Source organism: Chrysemys picta, chromosome 3, assembly GCF_011386835.1.
Source record: "Chrysemys picta bellii isolate R12L10 chromosome 3, ASM1138683v2, whole genome shotgun sequence".
Taxonomy (NCBI): Eukaryota; Metazoa; Chordata; order Testudines; family Emydidae; genus Chrysemys; species Chrysemys picta.
Genome location: NC_088793.1, coordinates 4,445,486 through 4,468,451, shown reverse-complemented (window position 1 = coordinate 4,468,451; position 22,966 = coordinate 4,445,486). Strand labels below are relative to the sequence as shown.

Below are 22,966 nucleotides of genomic sequence, written 5' to 3'. Positions count from 1 at the left end.
AGTCTGTTGCCTTCCTTCCCCTCTCGCCCACCAAAATAACCTCCCTGCACGCAGTGTTCTCCGCTGTGAGATCACACACACGAGGGACTATGCTGTGTTACTTGTGTTGGAGCAGAACTGGTAAGTTCTTCCCTGGTGAACCTGAGATGCAGATCATATTAAGTGGTAAACTTACTTTTTGATGGCACAAAAAGTGTCCAGACAAAGGGGAAACAAGGCCAAGTTAATAAGTACCAACATTAAAAGCACAAGTACTAAGTTGCTTCCAACTCATCACTTCCATGTGTACATAGAGCAAATGGGGCTTGTTTGCCTTGGCGTGGCTCTGCTAGCTGGTTTATTTTAGCTGTAAATTGGATTTACAGGCACTTGTCAAATGCAGCTGCATCCTTTAGATTTATCCCAATCTTAAACTAAAATGTTTTCTCCTTAGTCATTTGTCCTTTGTCCAAAAACAATCTGGTAGAATGTTATTTGGAATAGACTCTAACTATGGCCTAAGGGTTTCTGTCTGGGATCAGCATTCCCTGGGGCATGTATCGCAAATCTTTTTTTTTTTTTTTTTTAAGATACAAACATCAACAGTTGGGGGTTTGATTGTAACTATTTATAAACTACTCTTCGTGCAATGATAGTGATTTACAGTATCACAAAAGTGGGCTGAAAGGGTAGGGTGCTACCCAGGGGCTCAGAAGACCTGGGTTCAGCTCCCAGATCCACCACAGATGTCCTGTGCGACGGTGTGAAAGCCCCGTCCCTTCTGTGTGCCTCAGTTCCCCACCTGTAAAATGGAGACCCTGGTACTGCCCTGCCTCACTGAGGTGTTGTGGTAATTGCGTTCAAGTTGGAGAGTCGCTCAGGTGCTGTGGTGATGGAGTGGATAGGAGTATCTAAAATAAGATGGATGAGCACTGTCCTTGCTTTACAGATGGGGGACCTGTGGCACAGAAACTGACTAACTTGTCCCAGGTTATGCAGCCAGCCGATGGCAGAAATGGAAGTAAACCCCTGATTGTCAGTCACATAGCACAACAAGCTGATATTCTAGCATTATAGCTTTGAATAAACCTATCCTATCCTAATCCCATATCAATGACTGTGCGTTATAAAACCACGCAGTAAGACGTGATCCTACCCTAACAGAATAAAGCAAATGTGGGGAAGCGCCTGGAAACCTCACGGAACCCTCCCTATACATCAGGCTTTAAAAATATTTCAGACTTCATTTGTTTATTACTGTCCTCCTTGTCTGCTCTTAGCTCCTTTTCTGAAATGACCTTGTCTATTCAGCCACTAAGCCATTGTACAGAAGGGACTTCCTTTGCCCACCCCTTCTACCCAGGTAGTCTTGTTATACGGACTGTTGCACAACTAGGAATGACTTGATGTGGGATCCTTTAGCTTTGGTGCTTTGCACTAAAACTGCCTGTATTTTCCTTTAGAATCTGGTCTCTGAATACATAATCTGGAAACCTACTCTGTCAAAGAAACTGCATCTTCCAAAAACTGTTTAAAAAAAACCCCAAACAGGTAACATACAGCCCGGTTTTCAAAGACAGTCTCTGATTTTGGGTGTCCAACTTCAGACATTTAGGGTCTGATTTCAGGGGACACTAAGCACCACAGCTCCATTTGAAGCAACGGGGAACTGCAGATGATCACCACCTTTGAAAACCGGCCTGCAGATGTTTACCACTTTTGAAAACCAGGCTATAATTTGGCACTACTAAAACACAGCTGCTTGTAAACTTATTTTAACCCAGGTGCTAAAATGATGTAACTTTGTTTTAATCTCCACTTTGTAACAAGGTTCCATTGGGGCTTCTTTACTAACATTTATAATGCTCTGCCTTCACTAATAAATGTCCAACATGCAATTATGGAGGTACACTTCTATGAAAGAGTTAATGCCTTCAACAGACTGCATTCTCCAGTTCCTGTTTAGAGGAGAAGGAAATAAATTCACAAAGTTTAGTATATCTCAAATGGGTTTTGGGAATGAACTGGTGACCAGTAATAAGTGGAAAATTGTTTCTCTGAGGCACCATTGTTTTACCTCTGAATACTGGTTTTCTCCTTCAGTGGGAAGTGGCACAGAGCAGTGTTGCAAATATACTCAGTTGTAAGGAAAAATTCAGTTCTTGCTGAGAGAAAGTTGGCTTTGAGGTGAGGATTTTTTTCATAAGTAAAGGTATTAATGGTACCGCTAACCTTCTCCCGGTGGTGCAGGTTTGTGAAGTTAGGGGACATCATATTAAGATTAGATGTAAATGGGGAAGGAATAGCTTGGGCCGAACTACTTCACATTATTGGCAATATAATCACTCGTCTTGTGATTATCAGAATACATTATCTGAGGCCTGGTCTACACTGCACGGTTAGGTCGACATAAGGCAGCTTATGTTGGCCTAACTACGTCAACGCACACACGACAGCCTTGCTCCCACAGATGTAAGTGCCCTACTCCACTGACATAAATCCACCTCCCCCAGAGGTGCAGGGCTTATGTCGGTGTAGTTAGGGGGACGCAGTGTCTGTGTAGACCCTGTTCATCTGCTGTTGGCTGTCTTGTCAAGTTCAGGGCTCTGCTGGAGCCATGAAATTGACAAAGTCTGGCTCCCCAACTAGGCTGCTACTGGGTGTCCCTCCAAGCCAGGCTGCCCTCTGGGATCCCAGCTCCATGCTCCAGTGGGAGCCCCACTGCCCTGAGGCTCCTGTTTAAAACACACACACACACAGCCCAGTTTTCAAAGACCGTCTCTAATTCTGGGTGTCCAACTTCAGACACTTAGGGTCTGATCTCTGGGGATACTAAGTGCCACAGCTCCATTTGAAGCCACGGGGAGCTGCAGTTGCTTACCACCTTTGAAAACCAGGATTCCTTCCCTCCCCCTTGTTCCCAGTGGGGAGCTGCATGGAGCCCCTTGTGCTGACCTTCTTCAGTTGGTGGAATCGCTCTGGTGAGGATGTGCACCACCGATAGAATGAGGGTAGTGTGGACACAAGTCACTGCCATAATTACTGTGGTGATTGTAAATCGACCTAACATAGATTGATTTAAGGCGGTAGTGTAGACATGCCCTGAGAGTGACTCGTTACTGAATTCCTTCAGAACAGCATTGGTTTTCTAGACATGGAAGCCATCCGTAGAATCTGGACTATAAATCTCTATATTTTCCTACTTAAATATATAATCAGCTCCTCCTGAGGTGTCCCTGTTGTGTGATGAAATGAAGTTTTAGTGCTGTATGAGCCCTTCACTTCTCATTGTGAGCTAAAACCAGCAATGAGTTAGGAATTCTGTGCAGAGCTTGTTCTTGGCTGCTGAAACGCTGTCCATTGTCCTGTTGGCATGTGGTAAGTCAGTGAATGTGAGTTTTAGAGCATTTCATAAAAGGAAAAACACTACATCACTTGGGGAAGTGGTTCAGCTTTTGCTCAGGTGATTGTGAGCTGAGTTGACTCCTGGGATTTTGAGAAATTTAGTTGTCTTCCTGTGTCAAGTTGGAAGAATAACTTCTGATGCTGTTTGTAACATAAGTAGCCCAGATGGGGTAATTTTTTAAAAAAACAACTTGAGGCCAATAATTCTTTGACTTTTATTGTGCAAGTAATGAATATTGATAGGTGCTGACAAATTTAAATGCACACTGACTTGCCTTGAAATGTTGAATTCTTCATCTTTAAAAACTTCTCACTTCCTCTCTGAAGAAACTTTAAAATTGTAGGCTACGAATAAAAGTGTTGATTTTAAGAAGTGTGCATTACCTTGAAACTGGCCCAATGGTCCCTAGTTCATTTGGTGGCATGGTCTGTGTCTGTGCATTCCAATTTAGGTTGTAAGCCCTTCAGGGAGGGATAGTCTTCCTTAAAATTGTAAGTGATCCCATTGCAGGCATTACTGTATATTGTAGAAGTCTCACTTAAGCTAAAATGATAGCAGATACTCTTAAACTGATTTTAAGAATGTTCAACCAAGGGAGTTGCACCAATTTCAATTGGTTTCTAAATTGATTTAGTTTAATCAGTACAGTGTTTGTGTCTAGACGAGGCCTTAGTGTCTCAGTCTCATTCCTGCTCAGAGTAATGGCCTGATCACCAGAGATCCTCACTGGCACATCCAGCAGGCCTGCAAAACTGAGCCAAGTGGTAAAAAGCTCTTACCCCGGGGCTTGGATACTATAGTACCTCAGAAGTCCTAAAATAGACTCCTTGCCTTCCCTGCCACCACTGTCCTATAAGAATTTGCTGTATGTATGGGCAGGTGTACCTGATTTGCAAACTATTAACCCCATCTTGTTAAATCTGGTTTGAAAAAAAGAAATTGTACCTACAGAGTTGTCCACAACATTTGCACTAACTTGTTGAGGGTTGGGGCAAGATTTTTTTTCTTCAAAAAGGCATTAACTTGGCAGAGCAAGCAATGGTAAGTCAAAAGGTGGTGGCAGCCATACCACAATTAAATGCTGTAAGCACTCTGCTTTGTCCTGTATGGACAGGCTCATTCTCGGAATTTTTCTTCTTGTGATAGAGAGAGAGACCACTCCAGAGTCTTTTACTGTAGCATTTTTGGGAAATCTACCAACAGTGACAGCACTAGCGTAGAAACAGGTACTTTGTACCAAGGAGTTGTATAAAATTGCTCTGAGTAGGGCTAGAGGACAGTGCTGTGTCTACGCTATCACTACCGTACCACCAGTAGGGCTGTGCTGGGGGTAGATATCCCCCCAAATGCTAGAGTATCAAAGGCCCTGTTGTTCTATTTATTTTTGGTTTGCTGCTGGAAGGAAAGTGAAATGGTTGTGGTAAGTTTCACCATGGTGTGTGCAATGTCCACATTGCGGTGGAGTGTCAAGGAGAGACCGACTCAGAATGGGCAGTTTTCAATATGAAAAGCGATTCTGTAAAAATGTCACTGAATTACATTTTTGTTCTGATTTATAGTTTAATGTGATACAAATTTGATTTTCTTTTTTAACTGCTGATCCTGGAAACACAGCCTGGGATCTTAGAGTCCCGCTGGTTCTTCCTGTTCATGAATACCTGTAATAAAAGGTGGCTGGGCCAAATTATGTTCTCATTGACCCCTTTGCAGCTCCTCTGCCTTTTGTGGGTTTGCACAGGGGTCACGGATTGGAACTTAGTCAATTCTGATGCGCAAGAAGAAGCTGAATTATATTCCTTCTCTTAGCTGTGTTGGGCCTGCAGGACTCACAGGAGTGTAAAGCAGTGAAAACTTGAATTGCTAAGATCAGTCAAGATGATGGAATATATGCAGGACGCAAACCTGTTCAACCAAACGTTGAGTTTTAGCCTTGAACTCCACTTGAAAGTAGTAGTTTCCCAATCCCTTTTTAGTTCCATGTAGACTTTCAAAGATAATGTTGTTCCTGTAAATTGGATCAGTGGTTCTCAATCAGGGGTACGCACACTCTATGGGTACGCAGGGTCTTCCAGGGGTACATCGACTCATCTAGAGATTTGCCTAGTTTTACAACAGGCTACACAAAAAGCACTAGCGAAGTCAGTACAAACTGAAATTTCATGCAGTGATTTGTTTGTTGAAATGTAAATACAATATTTATATTGCAGTTGATTTATTTTATAATTATGCTAATTGGTAAAAATGAGAAAGTGACCAATTTTTTTAGTAGTAGTGTGCTGTGACACTTTTTGTATTTTTGTGTCTGATTTTGTAAGCAAATAGTTTTTAAGTGAGGTGAAACTTGGGGTCCACAAGACAAATCAGACTCCTGAAAAAGGGTCAGAGCCACTACGTTAGATTATTAGTGAAGCTACTATAACTTAAGAGTACAAGTGTATGAATTGTGGAACAGGAGTGAGTTGGTGCTTTTACCAAAGTGAGGCCTTCCCATTGTTTCTTAATGTAAGAACAATCTGTAGTCCGTAAAACTGTCCTTGCTCTAGTATATGAAATATGTATTTCTGTATAGGTAGAACTAGGGTCAGCTAGTTTGTGACATTATATTTCTATGCCACTTGTGTGCAACAATTATAAATGAGAGTTTTGATGTTGTTTCACTGGTGCTTCACATTGTGGGCCCAATCTACAGCTTCACTGCTCGTGGGAGGACTACATTCAGTTAAGATGCCTGCAGAATCAGTATGCTGCTCATAGCATTTCACGCTGTCTGATGTGAACCCTACTACTGCTGCACAAAACACGCCTCCCCTCTCTGACACACAATGGCAAAACGTAATTGGTTGGTGCGTATGAGATGCAGTAACTCTGTTTTCAGTCAGGGCGAGTCTCAGTGGATAGTTTGAAGGATAAGTTAATGGGTATTGTGACTTTTGCACTGCATTCCCAGCTCTCAGTTTGCTCCTGCAGTGTTGTAGGTGGAGGGAAGGGGAGACATGCTGGGACAATTTGTTCTGGTTCTGTGTTTTGTTAATGTCAGGGGGTGATTCCAACACTGCAGTTTAGTTCCATCACGTGCGCACGCTTTCTGTAGGAGATCTGCTCGTGCATTTGGGGAGGTAGGACTGAAAGGGCATTGCTTTTCTTTTTTAGATAATGATCTTATGGCTTCATTAATATAAATGGTAAATACTTCTTAATGGGTTGGGTGAGCGGCACCTTTTTTTGTAGTTAGTTGCCTTTGTGATGACTACTGCTAACCGTCAGTGAGGTTCTTTAAACCGTAGGGAGCATGTCCTTAGCTAAGCAGAGGAGAGACTGATGCGTGTTCTAGAAATTACACAGATAATTAAAATATGGATGTCTGCCAAGCCAAGTGAAATGTAGATGGTACTGGTCCCATTCTGAGTCCCTTTCTAAAAATAAATCTGCACTTTTGAGGTCTCTCCTATAAACAGTGTTGCCCATTTCAAGTAGTGAAACAACCCCCTCCCCCCCATACGCACTTTTAAAGGTGAAATGTAGATGTTTCTTAAAGTTTATTTTTCCAAATGAAGAATTACATGAGTAGACAATTACAAGTTCATCTTAAAACAAAATAGTCCTCACTCCCTGCTTCATTTGCCTCCCAGCTTTCTACAATAATTGTGTTTGGTGTTGTCCTCTCTTACAACAGGAATGTGGATCTTGGCAGGTTGAAAACTTCTTTCTCCATTTACTCCTAAAATGCTTTAGATGAAGTTTATCCATGTAGCCTGCTAATGGCTTAATCTCTTTAAAAGTTTTGGATTCACCATTTAAGCTTAAACCTCACTTCTAAAAGTAGTAAATTGATTGTGCCCAGATATTAAAACTTAGAACGGTAGATAGCTTTAAAAAATAAAAACACCTCCACCTGGGGGATTGTTTTGTTCAGCCATATCTGGGGCTGGCTTCACAAAATCTAGTCGTGCCTGGGGAAACGCCTCTTGTGGCTGTCATGTTTTGGTTTTTTAAATACTTTTAGTAGCCAGGTATCAATACTGCAGCTGGAAAAACATTCTGCTTCTCTTGGTTCCTGATGTAATTTCAGTTGATTGGGGTATTCATCTCCTGTCCTGAACTATTGTGTAGTACGGCTGTGCGCTGTCAGGCAGATGCCACTTGCTGCTTCATAGGTGGGCTGCATTTCAGTCGTGAGTGCAGTGATTATACCAACTACAGGAATCTAAAAGTGCCTCTCTAATCTCTCTGGTAGTTATTAGGTTTTGTGACTGTTTTGAGTATGAATGTGCAGAGGGATCCACTGGCATGAAAGGTGCTATATTAAAACAGAATCACGATTACCAAGATTCGTACGCTTTGAGTGCGAGTTTGCTATGTGGGTGAGCTACTTGCCTCATATTTTACCCACCATTCACTTGCCCTGCCCTTCAAAGACGCTGGTGAACCATTATCATAACTGGTGCTACCCATAATCTACAGGGCAGTACTTTGAAAGAGCAGGACTCTGAGGCGTGTAATTACGTTTGTTGCCTATTATTTTTTTGCACCTGGGCTCGGTGGCGTTGGAGGTCCCGCTAACTTGCAGCAGGAGTGAAGTGACGGAATAGCAAGATTTTAACAAGAGAAGAAGCTGGCATCTGAATCCTTTGGGCCTTAACAATTCTAAGAAAAAAATGGTGCTGGGTTGAAACCTGCCACTCTGCATTTGCTTCACTGGTTATCAGGAGACACTGGAGCCAAGGAAGGCGCTGCTTGAGACAGGCTGGCCAGATTACCTAATTGGATTACTTTTGCCAGTTAAGAATTATGTGCTAAACTGTAAGACGAAACGGTCTACTCTGGGACTGCAAAAGAAACGGGGTTTAAATCTACGTGCCAGAAGAGCATGCTGTGTACTGTAGCTTTGTTCCAGATGTACCCTCCCAAGGGCCCGCTTTCACTCAGAGTAGCTTGCCGCCTGGAGTTAAGGTTACTTATAAACCATGAATTGAGGAGTCTGCTCCCTAGAGGTCCATCCGACCTTATGAATGGGGATAGCCTTTAAGTCTTCATCCTGGTGGAGATGTCAATTTACCAGAGTGATATCTCAGGGCTTGGAAATGTGATCTCCAAAAAGCAACTTGACACACGCAGCCTGCCCAGGAGGCCTGATGAGGAGAGTTCTTCCGGCCAAGAAAGATCGGATGAGGGCTCCTTCAAGCCATGGTTACTCACTCAACTAGACACATTGTGTGCAAGTCGCTTACCTGGATCATCTGGGTATGTCTCACGTAATCAATTCCCTGCCATTGCCAGGGTCTTGAGCATTGCTGCACCTTGGTCCCTCCTAATATCTGCCTGTGGCACATAATAATTTAGCCCCCTGTAGGCTATTATACTTCGGTCTAACTTTGCTTGTTGGGTTTAGTGTGCGGGTGCTGGTTGCCATTAGTGGCCTGTGATCTACGGGAGGTCAGGCGAGATGAACTGGTGGTCCCTTCTGACCTTAAATTCGATGACTCTAAGTAGCTTATCACATATGTTAGGGCGGTTGGGCAACGTGCCCACGAGTTAGCCTCTGCATGGCTGTAAATTTCCCACAGTGAGGAGAAGGAAGTCCTGTGGCAAAACACAGGCCTGGAATCCAGGAGTTCTGGGTTCTGTTCCCAGCTTGCTAAGAACAGGACTGACTTCCTGCGTGACTTAGAGCAGGTTTGCTTATCACTGCTAGTTTCCCTGTCTGGAAAATGGAGCCCCACCACTAGGGCTTTGAGATTTCATTGAAGCGTATAAAGCACTTTGGGATCCTTTGGATAAAAGGTGGCAGAGAAGTGTATATAGATCAAGCTGTCTAGAAAAAAATTTCTACCTAGGGTGCTTCTCTTTTTATCCCAAACTGTTTAGTTGCTTTCTAATTCCAAGTGATTATGGGGATAATGAGACAGAGATTCAAACAATCTCCTTTTCCCCCCGTCCCTTGCCATCAGTTTAAATCTCATTATCGCTTAAACCACTTGGAATTCCGTGCGTTAAAATTGCAGTAAGCTGGGTGCTGAAATTCCTAGTGGTATAAGGAGATGAAGTTTAAGATTCTCATGCTGTGGCACAGCTTTGCCAGTGGGCTGGGGTGGTGGTTGATAGTTATGGGCTTGGGGAAGTAAATACAGTATATGGGTTTGCCAAAAGCCGCAGCTGTATCCATTGCAGAATGCAGAATAATCTGTGGTTGGGGTATGCAGCAACAATATTAAAGAAAAAAAATAGAAAATGGGATATCAAAATCTCTGAATAAAGGACTGGAGTCAGCTCTTATTTTAACCTTCTTTACACAGAAATAAATTCTAATAGACAAGGTAGATGGATTTTCTCCCACCCGTTTGAGACGGATCGGTTTCCAGTCTAATATTAAGGCCCTTTCTGCCTTCTCAACTTCCTGTTCTGTTAATCCTGGGATTTGCTCTGTCTCTTACAAGAGGCTTATGTAGGTTTGATTTGCGCCTCTTGTCACAAACTACCTTATTTGGGTGCACAAGCACGTTATCCCGAAACAAGTTTGCCTGGGCATGCCAGCATCTAATGAAAGAAAATAATTCTATTAGTTTTAGCTGGCACTTGCAGGCCATGGCATGACTTTACATTAACATATGCTCTGACAAATTCTACATCTCTTCATAGACCGGTTAGTGTAAGACTTCTTCTGAGACTCATCACTATGCAGAGCGCTGGGAGCAGGGAAGAGACTGTATTATTTCGAAGCCATATCTACACTTTGGTGTCTTGTCTTGTCTCTGCCTCAGTTACTTCTAGTGATTTCCTGTTATCTTCTTGTCCTTCATAACCTCCTCTTGTGTGTTCCTAGACTGTGTTCTTTCCTTGTGGAATATATTTTAATCAGGGGGTGAAAATAAACATCTTCTCCTGGTCAATAACTTGTGGGCTAGAGGTTCCAGGCTGTCTTGTTTTGATGTCTGTAGCTGCCTTCTCTTTCCCTTGTTCCCCTCTATTTCTAAAAAGAAGGTAAATGGACATGCCTGTCGCCTTCATTTGGAAATGCAGTAAAAAAGATCATGTAGAGAGGATGGCTTTTAGAAAGTGATTTTTCTTTGGTTGTAGTTGGGGAGGGGAGCTTTCCTTCAGGAGGGGGTAATTGCCAGATGTGCTTGGTGTGTCCTGGGAGCACTTCACCGGGACGAAGCACATGGAATTATGGACTGAACAATGAAATGACAGCCAAGTCACACACTCTTCAGCACTAAATAAGTCAGTTTAGGCATTTATAGCCTCTGAATTTTTTCTTGGGATTGTATCAGAACGTCACCCGGGAGGAAGGACTTTAGACAGGATAATCTTTGTACCTTCGTGCTGGATAATAGTTCTGTTATGAGGTAGACAGCAGATAACAACTTGCAGCATTATTTAGAATTAGATAGTCTGGTTTATTGATTGTAAAGGAAGTGTTTCCAGAGGATTTGAAAATTCCACTGGCCCCAAGGGAGTAGGGATTTTTCTAAAGAGAATACTAGCAACTTCTGCAGAACCTAAGCTTTAATTAAAGTTAAGTGCACTTGAGGACCAGGTCTTCTCATGTTCAAGCACTATCCTGCCCTGATTAAAGAAGTGAGCATTGAGTGCTTTCACTGTGCTTGATTCATTTCTGGAGCTGTGCAGATTTCAACTCCAAAAGCAATGAGTCAGACCTTGGATATCTGGGTTTCAGGAAATTCATGACATCCCCGTCTTCAGGTAGCCTCTGTTAGAAGCTGATGGGGTAAAGCCAGGCGGAAGCCATGGTGTCTGACCACAGCACAGGTTCTCGCCATCTTCAATCAGACACAATTATTTCTCTTCATAAATCCTGCAGCCTCATAAAACTTCTTTCCCATGTGCCTGGGGTGAGTAGATGGGTCTTGTTTAGACAGACATGGAAAACAATAGTTCTTGATCATGATGGTGGACGCGGGAGAGTGGCTTTTGTGCCTTTGCTTGTGTGGGACATTATTGGTGCCTGTTAAGTGAGAATTTCTGCTCCATTTATAATTTCTGTTTCTCCGCTAACTTTGGTATTGGCACACTTGGCTTTTTACAGTGCATTGCAGCAATAATAGCCTAAGGAAATGAAAGGGTTTGGTTCTTATACACTGTAGACCCATGAGGAACTAATTATAAATGTAGCCCATCTATACCGGCTGCCTTCACACAGGTTTCCTTGTTGCATGTCTGGCTGAATACTAATACTGCACAGTACCTTATTTATATTAACCCAGGCCAAGATTTTCAAGACCTACTAGTTTCTTGAGTGTGCAATTTGAGACATCTTTGAGGCACCTTTAAGGGGCCTAATTTTCAGGGAGAGGGTGCTGTAATTTTCAGGGAGAGGGTGCATTAAGGATTGCTAGTCAACTTTGAAAATTGTGTCCCTCTGCCTAGGGAATTACCCTGCAGTAAATGGCAGATCTTTTACTAAGAGGATAGAAGCTACCCAGTGAATTGCTATTTAATGTATAAATTTTATAACCTCTGCATGGTTGTAATGAATCCACTGCCCAGTTGGCTGGAGCTCAGGGTCCTAACTATTGGGTGCTATATGACATTTTCTCGGTTTCCTCTGTTCTTTAGGTCTGAAATACAAAGGTTAGATCTGACAATGTTCATTGTTCTGAGACAGATTATAGGTGTGGTGTTTTTTGTTGGGGTTTTTTGGACAACTGGTACAACTTATACAACTTATACCAAGTATACCCATATCCTCCCCCTCCCATTTTTTGCAATTTCATATTTCTCTTTGTAGATATAAAAACAACAAGGAGTCTGGTGGCACCTTAAAGACTAACAGATTTATTTGGGCATAAGCTTTCGTGAGTAAAAACCTCACTTCTTCGGATGCATAGAGTGAAAGTTACAGATGCAGGCATTATATACTGACACATGGAGAGCAGGGAGTTATATCTTTGTAGATATGACAGTCTCTAATACATCAACCAGAAGAACAATCCAGTCTTGTACAAGTCCTGTCACTGAAGGAGTAACTTTGTTTTAGTGTGTAAAGCATGTCTGTGGTCTTAACAGATCTAAGACTGCTCTGTTTAGACTATATTCTTTTTGGGACAGGGCTGTGCCCATATTTTAACTTACAGCTCCTAGCACATCATCAGCACTCAACTACTTGTATACTAATAACTAATCTACTAAATGCTCAACATCTTGGCCTCCAGTCTTAGTCCTGGGAGAATTCTGCACTACCGCGCGTGCGTATATTTAATGAGCCCCGAGGTTTTTTAATTTTTTGTGCAGAAAAAAGCTTCTGCCAAAATGTTGCTTGCAGTTCTGTCTTTTCCCACCAGAGAGCACTGTGGCACAAGAACAGCAGTAGCTCCCTGCCAGCCAGGTCAGGAGAAGGTAGGGGTGTGTGTGTGTGTGTGTGTGTGTCCGACCGACAGGGGCTCATAAGGGCTAGTGGGGAGGACAGACTGGGACAGGGGTTGAATAGGAGTGGAGGCACAGAGCCGGGGGGGAGGGAGGTTCAGAGAAACAGGGGGAGGGTTACAGGGAGGGGGGGGGGGAGTGGCTGGGTGAGGGCACAGACACACAGGGGGAGGGGGAGAGGTGCAGAGCTACCTAGGGACAGGGAGTGGCTGGGTGAGGGCACAGACACACAGGGGGAGGGGGAGAGGTGCAGAGCTACATAGGGACAGGGAGTGGCTGGGTGAGGGCACAGACGCAGGGGGAGGGTTACAGGGACGGGGAGTGGCTGGGTGAGGGCACAGACACGCGAGGGGGAGAGGTGCAGAGCTACCTAGGGACAGGGAGTGGCTGGGTGAGGGCACAGACACGCGAGGGGGAGGGGTGCAGAGCTACCTAGGGACAGGGAGTGGCTGGGTGAGGGCACAGACACACGAGGGGGAGAGGTGCAGAGCTACCTAGGGACAGGGAGTGGCTGGGTGAGGGCACAGACACACATGGGGAGGGAGAGGGGTGCAGAGCTACCTAGGGACAGGGAGTGGCTGGGTGAGGGCACAGACACACAATGGGAGGGAGAGGGGTGCAGAGCTACCTAGGGACAGGGAGTGGCTGGCGAGGGCACAGACACACAATGGGGAGGGAGAGGGGTGCAGAGCTACCTAGGGACAGGGAGTGGCTGGGTGAGGGCACAGACACACAATGGGGAGGGAGAGGGGTGCAGAGCTGCATAGGGACAGGGAGTGGCTGGGTGAGGGCACAGACACACACGGGGAGGGGTGCAGAGCTACCTAGGGACAGGGAGTGGCTGGGTGAGGGCACAGACATGCGAGGGGGAGAGGTGCAGAGCTACCTAGGGACAGGGAGTGGCTGGGTGAGGGCACAGACACACAGGGGGAGAGGTGCAGAGCTACATAGGGACAGGGAGTGGCTGGGTGAGGGCACAGACGCAGGGGGAGGGTTACAGGGACGGGGAGTGGCTGGGTGAGGGCACAGACACGCGAGGGGGAGAGGTGCAGAGCTACCTAGGGACAGGGAGTGGCTGGGTGAGGGCACAGACGCAGGGGGAGGGTTACAGGGACGGGGAGTGGCTGGGTGAGGGCACAGACACGCGAGGGGGAGAGGTGCAGAGCTACCTAGGGACAGGGAGTGGCTGGGTGAGGGCACAGACACGCGAGGGGGAGGGGTGCAGAGCTACCTAGGGACAGGGAGTGGCTGGGTGAGGGCACAGACACGCGAGGGGGAGGGGTGCAGAGCTACCTAGGGACAGGGAGTGGCTGGGTGAGGGCACAGACACACAATGGGAGGGAGAGGGGTGCAGAGCTACCTAGGGACAGGGAGTGGCTGGGTGAGGGCACAGACACACAATGGGAGGGAGAGGGGTGCAGAGCTACATAGGGACAGGGAGTGGCTGGGTGAGGGCACAGACACAAGAGGGGGAGAGGTGCAGAGCTGCATAGGGACAGGGAGTGGCTGGGTGAGGGCACAGACACACACTGGGAGGGAGAGGGGTGCAGAGCTACCTAGGGACAGGGAGTGGCTGGGTGAGGGCACAGACACGCGAGGGGGAGGGGTGCAGAGCTACCTAGGGACAGGGAGTGGCTGGGTGAGGGCACAGACACGCGAGGGGGAGGGGTGCAGAGCTACCTAGGGACAGGGAGTGGCTGGGTGAGGGCACAGACACACAATGGGGAGGGAGAGGGGTGCAGAGCTACCTAGGGACAGGGAGTGGCTGGGTGAGGGCACAGACACGCGAGGGGGAGAGGTGCAGAGCTACCTAGGGACAGGGAGTGGCTGGGTGAGGGCACAGACACGCGAGGTAGAGGGGTGCAGAGCTACCTAGGGACAGGGAGTGGCTGGGTGAGGGCACAGACATGCGAGGGGGAGGGGTGCAGAGCTACCTAGGGACAGGGAGTGGCTGGGTGAGGGCACAGACACACAGGGGGAGGGAGAGGGGTGCAGAGCTACCTAGGGACAGGGAGTGGCTGGGTGAGGGCACAGACACGCGAGGGGGAGGGGTGCAGAGCTACCTAGGGACAGGGAGTGGCTGGGTGAGGGCACAGACACACATGGGGAGGGAGAGGGGTGCAGAGCTACCTAGGGACAGGGAGTGGCTGGCGAGGGCACAGACACACAATGGGGAGGGAGAGGGGTGCAGAGCTACCTAGGGACAGGGAGTGGCTGGGTGAGGGCACAGACACACAATGGGGAGGGAGAGGGGTGCAGAGCTACCTAGGGACAGGGAGTGGCTGGGTGAGGGCACAGACACACATGGGGAGGGAGAGGGGTGCAGAGCTACCTAGGGACAGGGAGTGGCTGGCGAGGGCACAGACACACAATGGGGAGGGAGAGGGGTGCAGAGCTACCTAGGGACAGGGAGTGGCTGGGTGAGGGCACAGACACAAGAGGGGGAGAGGTGCAGAGCTGCATAGGGACAGGGAGGGCACAGACACACACTGGGAGGGAGGCAGATGTGCCTGACTGAATGGGAGAGGCTTCAGATCAGCCAGGGTCTGCATGGTGTAAGCTCCCTAATAATCCCTCCCCGTCCCCCCAAAAACCTGTTCCATACTTTGTCCACCCACACCCAACAGCCCTCCAAGTTCACACCCAGGCTCCTTCCCAGCAATTTACTTCCCTCTCCCTCAGCTCCTCCATAACCCCTGACTGCCTGAAGCCTTTGTGCAGCTTCTGAGGGGTGTGGGAAATACGGTTCTGTATTGTAGTTTAAATGAATTACTACTCAGAGCTCTGTATTAATATACCTAGTAAGGAATCTGTTTGTCAAAAAAAACATTTCCTGAGTCTTTTTTTGTTCTCTGTATTGTTACAGACATACTTGCTGACAGGTGTTTTGAAATAATTGACCAAAAATAATTGAAACTGGTGTGATTATATTGTTATTTTGACAAATAAAATATGCAGAATTTTGTAGAATTTTAAAATATTGTGCGTAGAATTTTTAATTTTTTGGGCACAGAATTCCCCCAGGAGTAAATCCCTGTGATTACTATGCTAATGCTACTTGCACGTAAACTCCTCGGGCAGGGCTGTCTCGAAGGGGATGTCTACACGAGAACTGGAGGTGTAATTTCCAGCTCGAGGAGACTTATCCATGCAACCTCTAATCAAGCCAGTGTAGCTGCAGAAGCACACAGCGGAAGAGGCTAGCTGCCCAGAGGATGATCTCATCCGAGATCATTGGCATGTACTCGGGTGGCTAGTCTCTCCTGCTGCACATCCTGCCTCAACTACACTGCTATTCCTAGCGTGCTAGCTCAGACAGAACGAGTGTGGCAAGTTCTCACTCCTCCAGCTCGAGTGTAGACATATACCCTAAGTGTTTGTACAGTGCCTAGCACACTGGGGTCCTGGGTGCTATTACAATACAAATAATAATAATTATTCACTTTGCCTGTGGATGAGACACAATGAACTTCCATTCATGCCTCCACCTGCCAGCCATAATCAGCGGCAAGCAGGATTCTGTGTAGTAACTTGAAACTAATATTCATTGAATCCTAGAACCCCATAGGGCTAGAAGGGACCGCAAAGATCATCTAGTCGAACCCCCTGCCAACGCGCAGGATTTGTTATGTCTAAACCATCCAAGACAGGTGCTATCCAGCCTCCTTTTGAAAACCTCCAGCAAAGAAGCTTCCACAACCTCTACTGGTTTTACTGGTGTAACAGCTAGGAATTTTTTTCTGACATTTAATCTAAATCTGCTATGCTGGAGTTTGAACCCACTGCCTCTTGTCCTGCCCTCTGTGGCAAAAGAGAACAATTTTCTCCATCTTTCTTATGACAGCCTTTCAAATATTTGAAGACCACTATCATGTCTCCCCTTAAACTCCTCTTTTCCAAACTAAACATACCCAGTTCCTTCTGCCTTTGCTTATATGGCTGCATTCCATCCCTTCGATCATCTTTGTCACTCGCCTCTGGGTCCTTTCCAGTTTCTTCACATCCTTTCTATAACAGCGGTCACCAAAATTAGACACAGCACGCCAGCTAAGGCCTAATCCGCATCAACCAGAGTGGTGCTATTACCACCCATAACTTGCATGCGATGCCTCTGTTAATACAACCGTGTATGCTTTTTTTTGCAACAGCATTGTATTGCTGATTGATGTTGAGGTTGTGGTCGACAACTCCCAGATCCGTCTCAGCAGTGCTGCTGCCAAGCCAGTTATCCCCGGTTCTGTCTTTGTGTGTGTCACAGACTCACAGATCGTGCCCACTTCGTCACAGTGTGTTTGGTTTTTCTTCACTAAGTGTATCACCGTACATTTGTCTTTATTGAATTTCATTTTGTTGTCTATAGCCCAGTTCGCCAATTTATCAAGATCCCTCAGAATTTTAGCTCTAGCCTCCAAAGTGTTGGCAACTCCCCATAGCTTTGTGCCATCTTCAAATATGATCAGTCTGCTCTCTAGTCCTACATCCACGGCATTAATAAAGATGTTAAATAACACCAGACCCAGAACAGATCCCTGTGGAACCCCACTTGAGATCTCCCTCCAATCCGACATTGTTCCATTAATAAAAAGAACAGGAGGACTTGTGGCACCTTAGAGACTAACAAATTTATTAGAGCATAAGCTTTCGTGGGCTACAGCCCACTTCTTCGGACACGAAAGCTTATGCTCAAATAAATTTGTTAGTCTCTAAGGTGCCACAAATACTCCTGTTCTTTTTGTGGCTACAGACTAACACGGCTGCTACTCTGAAACCTGTTCCATTAATAGTTACTCTTTGTTTGTGGTTGTTTAACCAATTATGTATCCACTTAATGATAGTTCTGCTGAGCCCGTATTTCTCCAGTTTACCTATCAGAATGTCATGTGGGACTATGTCAAAAGCCTGGCTGAAGTCCAGGTATATTATGTCTGCCACATTTCCCCCATCCACCGAATCAGTTATCCTGTCAGAGAAGTTCTTAGTAGATCCATGCTGGCTAGTGATCACCCCTTCATCCTCCAGGTATTTGCAAATTTAATGATATATATGTTGCTCTAGTAGCTTCCCAGGTATTGAGGTCAGTCTGACTGGTCTGTACTTCCCCAGCCCCTCCTATTCCCTTTTTAAAGATGGGCACCATGTTAGCCCTTCTCCAGTATTCCTTTGACCTCACCTGGACATAAGAACGGCCAGACTGGGTCAGACCAAAGGTCCATCTAGCCCAGTATCCTGTCTTCCGACAGTGGCCAATGGCAGGTGCTTCAGATGGAATGAACAGAACAGGGAATCAAGTGATCCATTCCCAGCTTCTGGCAAACAGAGGATAGGGACACCGTCCCTGCCCAGGCTGGCTAATAGCCATTGACAGACCTATCCTCCATGAATTTATCAAGTTCTTTTTTGAACCCTGTTCTAGTCTTGGCCTTCACAATATCCTCTGGCAAAGAGTTCCACAGGTTGACCATGTGTTGTGTGGAAAAAAAACACTTCCTTTTGTTTATTTTAAACCTGCTGCCTATTCATTTCATTTGGTGACCCCTACTTCTTGTGTTTATGGGAAGGAGTAAGTAATGCTGCTTTATTTACTTTCTCTACACCAGTCATGATTTATAGACCTCTGTCCTATCCCCCCGCCAATCGTCTCTTTTCGAAGCTGAAAAGTCCCAATCTTATTAATCTTTCCTCACATGGCAGCTGTTCCATACCCCTAATAATTTTTGTTGCCCTCTTCTGAACCTTTTCCAATTCCAATATATCTTTTTTGAGTTGGGGCAACCACATCTGCACACAGTATTCAAGATGTGGGTGTACCCTGGATTTATATAGAGTTAATATGCAGTGGTCCCTCTAATTTTTTCCACCCATGTGCGGAATGAATTTTATGTGCACCAATCTGGAAGTGATGTGTGACACAGTGCATTGGGGAGGGCGAGGGGGCTCAGGGCTGGGGCAGAGGGTTGGGGTACAGGGGTGTGAGTGCTCCAGCGGGGGGGGGGGGGGCTCTGGGGTGGGGCCAGAGATGAGGGGCTCAGGGATGGGGCAGAGGGTTGTGTTACCAGATTTGCCCGTTACTTTGGGGTATGCTTCTTTATTCGGGTTACTCTTCTGGGCAGCGGGGTTCTGTAATTCTATCAGTGTACTGCTTGTGTCACGTGTGTTCTCATACGGAGCTCTACTTCTCCCTTCTGCAAGTTCCCTCCCAATGGGGCTATCCTGCAGGATCTAGGTTCCCCAGGGCTGGGTTCTTCCAGCCCCACAATCAGACGAACACACACACGCATTAACCGAGCACGTCTGAGAGGACCAGGTTAATCGGCACTCCCAAGCTGACCCCCCACCCCTTATATGCCCCTGGACTCAGCAGGCTGGCTCGAGCACTTCCAAGCTGCCCCCTTTGTATGCCCCAGGTTCAGCACGTCCCTAGCTCCACTTTCATGTTACGGTTGTTCTGCTAGTAACCCACCTGATGAGCCAACCCTACAAGATTTTTGCGCACTGCAGGGATCTTTGCTTAGGTACGAGGAGTGTTGCTGCAGAGCGAATGGGGAAGCCAAAAAACACCCCGGGGGGGGGGGGAGAGAAGTAAGGGGGAGGGATAGCGCAGTGGTTTGATCATTGGCCTGCTAACCCCAGGGTTGTGAGTTCAATCCTTGAGGGTGCCACTTAGGGATCTGGGGCAAAATCAGTACTTGGTCCTGCTAGTGAAGGCAGGGGGCTGGACTCAATGACCTTTCGGGGTCCCTTCCAGTTCTAGGAGATAGGTATATCTCCATATATCTAACCAGACGAGGGGAGCCAAACAAACAATATTAAATCTAACTTAAATTTGATTACAAAAGTCAGGCTTAGAAAACTATAACTGATCCCACAAGTCAGGGTCAGAAGGCTACACCGAGACAGAGAGAGCTCGGTTCTCACCGCTCCGTGAAGCTGGAATCGATCGGGGTTCCCAGAGGGTGGTGGTAGCTAAGGGTCCGGAGTGCTGGAGACAGTCCAAGCCCCCAGCACGATCAGTCAGGAGAAGATGAAGTCCCAATGGAACTAATGCAGATTTTGGATCCAGGCATCCGAGAATTTACTTGAGCGTGGGTAGGGGTTTTTGTAGGGAAAAAACAATGGTTGAAGGGAGAACACTAGATTTGTTTATGGGTAAACTGATGGCTGAAGGGAGAACACCAAGGTTGTTTTGTTCAGGTTAGACCAGAGGTTCCCAAACTTATTTGGCCTACCGCCCCCTTTTCAGAAAAAAAATTACTCAGCGCCCCCCTTTTCAGAAAAAAAATTACTCAGCGCCCCCCTGGAAATCTACCTTCTGTAAGTGAACAAACAGAAAGATGCAGTGACAAATTTGCGTTCTTTTATGTATCTATATTTCTACCTATGTCCTACAATATAGTAAAGAAAGATGTGTTATTAGAATATCGCCCACGACATCTGGTATACAGCGTTTTTTGCGTAATACGGCAAAAGACAACCAAACTAAAATACTAATGAAACTAATAAACTGGGTTTTGTTCTTTGCTCAGCAATAGATATATGTATTTGATATTAAATTGTCAAATATCAAACTAAATTTATCAAGAAATAATTAATTTAAAAAATAATCAATATGCAATTAAAAATCAGTTAATAGTTTTAATTTAGTTTGCCCTTATTTAAATAATTGTTCCTTATTAACACACGCCTTATTTACCAATTAACACAGATGATTCGATAGATATAAATAAATGTTATAGTTAACAGTTTTTTTATGATTTCATTCCCCTGTTTTCGTTAATATTGTAATAAAAAATATGACAAATAGATTGACTGTACACTTCAAATAGTACTGTACCGACACAAGCCTGCTACGATTTTATTATTAGTAAGCACTAGAGACACAGAAATGTACGGTAGATATGTACAAAAATGTATAAAGATACTCACGTGTAAATTGCTGTTTTATTGAAACAACAATAATACAATTTGCTTTGTATGTGATCCGTAATCCGTAAAGATCGAAGGTATCGAATATGAATAAAAATTTTTAAATACTTATTGCACTATTGTTAACTGCTTTTTACACAATTCAGAAACAATCTAAATTAGATTTCATACATGTCGCCTATTTATAGTATCGTATTGTAAACAAGTCATTACACGCACATATTCCTGCCGATGCATGCTGGACTTCCCGACAATGCGCGACACGCTCGCCTGCCAACACTTGCTTGTTAAGAGCTGTTGGCGGACTTGACACCTGATCGGTTATAATTTGTGAATTTATTTGGAAAATAAAGTAATCACTATAACTTTAACTCTATGTTACACAGCAGATGAAATGTACGAACGGTTTTTCAAAATTTTCTTATATTCTCTTCTTTCTTTATGCTTCCACCGCCCCCTTATTTTTATTCAACACCCCCCAATTGCACCCGAGGTTACTACTGCCCCCCTGGATCGTTCCAGCGCCCCCCAGGGGGCAGTATCGCCCACTTTGGGAACCTCTGGGCTAGACGATGGGAACTGATCATTCCTGGCTATGGGCGGTGTTCCTTGGAGGGAGCTCACAATGCAATTAGGCAGCTTCGGTATTTTGGATACCAATGAAGGGTTTATTATGGCCTGATAACTACTGAGCTGGGTGTGTGCAGGCGTGGGTTCATTCACATCTGGAGCAGAGATCCCCCACGATGCAGTGCTTCCCTGCTTTTCTGGTCCCAGAGTTCTGTGCGGTTCTTGCCTTGGAATCTCTGTTCTCCATTCTGTATGCTAATAGAGATGCCTCCCTGACCCATCTTTGATGCAAACGAGGTTAGGGGAGTTTGCTTAATCCTGTCACCTTATCCCAGGGGTTTAGGTGTCTCCCACGGCCTTCTCATTGCTTTTTGTAAGACTTTTTCTTCTGGTTGGCTTTGGTTTAAGCAGGGGGCTGGGGAGCGGGAGGTCTTTCGTGAGTCAGACAGGTTGGATACTGCACCCTGGTTCCCCAAGAACACAGCTGATAGGTAACAGTTGGGTGCAGGGAATGAGGGGCTCTGGCTGGGGCAGAGGGTTGGGTGCAGGGGTGTGAGGGCTCTGGCTGGGGGTGCGGGCTCTGGGATGGGATTGAGGATGAGGAGTTTGGGGTGCAGGAGGGTGCTCTGGGGCTCTGGTGGGACTCCTCTCCTCTTCCACTCCCCCCCCCCCCCCCCCAGCTCTCTCTCCCCACAGCAGCACCTGGGCTGTGGGAGAGAGGTGCCTCTCCCTGCTGTGGGAGCTCTGGGGCTGCAGGATAGGCGTCCCTGCCCCAGCAGGTCCAGGCTGTGGGAGGGCCGTGCCTGGGGCCGCACTGTGCTGCCCTGATTGTGACTAGGTCTGGGCCACTCCGGGGTCAGGCCAGGCGGCGCTGCCCCAGCTGTGTCTGGGGCCGAGCTGCTCCGGGGTCGGACCATGCCACACTGCCCCGGCCACGTCTGGGGCTGGGCTACTCTGGGGTCGGGCTGCACCACACCGCCACTGCAGGTCCCTGGCGGGTTCCCTGAGCACATGCATGGCACTAAATAGGCTGCTGCGTGGCCACACAGCTTATAGGGAACTTAAGGTGTGTGTGTGTGTGTGTGTGTGTATATGTGTATATATATATATATATACACACACACACACACACACCTTTTCTTAATGATTTCCAACGCTCTGGTCGCTTTTTTGACTGCTGCTGCACATTGAGTGGATGTTTTCAGAGAACTATCTGGGACTCCAAGATCTCTTTCTTGAGTGGTAAGAGCTAATTTAGACCCCATCATTATATATGTATAGTTGGGATTGTTTTCCAATGTGCATTACTTTGCATTTATCATCATTGAACTTCATCTGCAATTTTCTTGCCCAGTCACCCAGTTTTGTAAGATCCTTTTGTAGCTCTTCGCAGTCTGCCTGGGACTTAGCTATCCTGAGTAGTTTTGTATCATCTGCAAATTTTGCCATCTCACTGTTTACCCCTTTTTCCAGATCATTGATGAATATGTTGAATAGGACTGGTCCCAGTACAGACCCCTGGGGGACACCACTATTTACCTCTCTCCATTCTGAAAACTGACCATTTATTCCTAACTTTTGTTTCCTATCTTTTAACCAGTTACCAACCCATGCAAACACCTTCCCTCTTATCCCCTGACAGCTTACTTTTCGTAAGAGCTTTTGGTGAAGGACCTTGTCAAAGGCTTTCTGGAAATCGAAGTA

The 22,966-nt window shown here is 46.1% G+C and overlaps 1 protein-coding gene across 2 annotated transcripts in view; it reads left to right on the top strand.

Moving 5' to 3' along the window:
* The first annotated feature begins 6,178 nt into the window (after positions 1-6,178).
* LOC135982120 (ethanolaminephosphotransferase 1-like) overlaps positions 6,179-22,966 on the top strand; it is a 42,846-nt gene continuing 26,058 nt past the window's right edge. Inside the window, exon 1 of one of the 2 annotated variants that reach the window (XM_065587362.1) lies at positions 6,179-6,501. The gene's annotated coding sequence lies outside the window, so the exon portion shown is untranslated. The remainder of the gene's footprint in view (positions 6,502-22,966) is intronic. The other variant, XM_065587361.1, reaches the window with a different exon arrangement.